Below are 1,488 nucleotides of genomic sequence, written 5' to 3' on the forward strand. Positions count from 1 at the left end.
TGGGACATGTCCTAAGCATAGCGAGGAGTTAATAATATTAAGAAGAGGTTCTGAGATTACAGGAGATACCTCTTTTAAGAGCTTAGTTGGTATAGGATCTAACAAACAAGTTGTGGCTTTTGATGTTTCGATAAGTTTTGTTAGCTCTTCATGACCTATGATAGCGAAGGATTGAAGTTGCACATGAGGGAAATTATTCATTCATTATGTCATGAATGCAAACAATATGAATGATAGTTTCGTTTATTCTTTATAATTATTCACATTTGCCCAAAATATTGTTTAGCCTATTTAAAAAAAAATAATTATTTATGCATTTCAATTTCAAAACCAAATTCCTTCAAATTGAATTGTGTAACGTTGAACTAAATTAAAAGTTAATTAAGTGTTATTTTTGTTTGTTTTGTTTTTACTTGATTTCTGAATTCTATTTATTGGAGTTTTGTCATTAAATTGAAATGTGTAAATCTTGAGTGTATAATGAACATTTGCTTTTATATTGCCATGAACAACAACAGAGTGCTGACACATTTAAACAGCATCAGACATATCAAAATACACAACAACATTAATGCACAGATAACTTATTGTTTATTTGTTTATTTTTGTATGCATTTTTCAAATCGGCTTCAGTTTCTTTAAATAAAAATATATATATATTTTTTTGTGTGTCTTTTGATTTTAGGGGCAAAATATAATGTGGACCCCTTGACAGGTTTCAGATGTATATATTAACACTGGGCGATGAGTCACAACATAAATAACATTTACATTTATGCATTTGGCAGACGCTTTTATCCAAAGTGTCTTACAGAGCACTTATTACAGGGACAATCCCCCCGGAGCAACCTGGAGTTAAGTGTCTTACTCAAGGACACAATGGTGGTGACTGTGGGGCTCAAACCAGCAACCTTCTGATTACCAGATTACCAGTTATGTGCTTTAGACCACTACACCACCACTCCATATACCAAATACCACATATGAAACGCAGCTATATAGCTTCTGTAGGTTCCAGTGGGCTGCTTTTCATTACTGTGCATATAATATCTCACACTCATCCATCAGTGAAGAGCGCTGCTGCATCTGTCCAGTGTGGGATTTAAATCAGGCTCAAGCTGCTGTACTGGAGGGTGCAGGAGTGCCAGGACATCTTGTGTGTTATTTCTGTTTCCTGGTGCCCGCACATGGTATACACGACAAGGCATGCACACAGATTAAAGTCAGATAAAGCTTAAAGGGATAGATCACCCCAAAAATTATCATTTACTCACTCTAATGTTGTTCCATTAAAATAAACCATGAAATGATCATAAAAGTGGCACATTTAGCCACACAACAGCTTTGTGTGTGGAAGTGATTTAAGCTGTTATTCACTGAAAATCTGAGCTCTCTGTGGCCCAAATTTGTTGATTTGCATAAAACCTTTCCAGAAAATGTCAAGGTCAGTCTTTGCTCCAAAATCAATAGAAACAAATGAGAAATTAT

The sequence above is a fragment of the Xyrauchen texanus genome, chromosome 29, assembly GCF_025860055.1.
Source record: "Xyrauchen texanus isolate HMW12.3.18 chromosome 29, RBS_HiC_50CHRs, whole genome shotgun sequence".
Classification (NCBI taxonomy): domain Eukaryota; kingdom Metazoa; phylum Chordata; class Actinopteri; order Cypriniformes; family Catostomidae; genus Xyrauchen; species Xyrauchen texanus.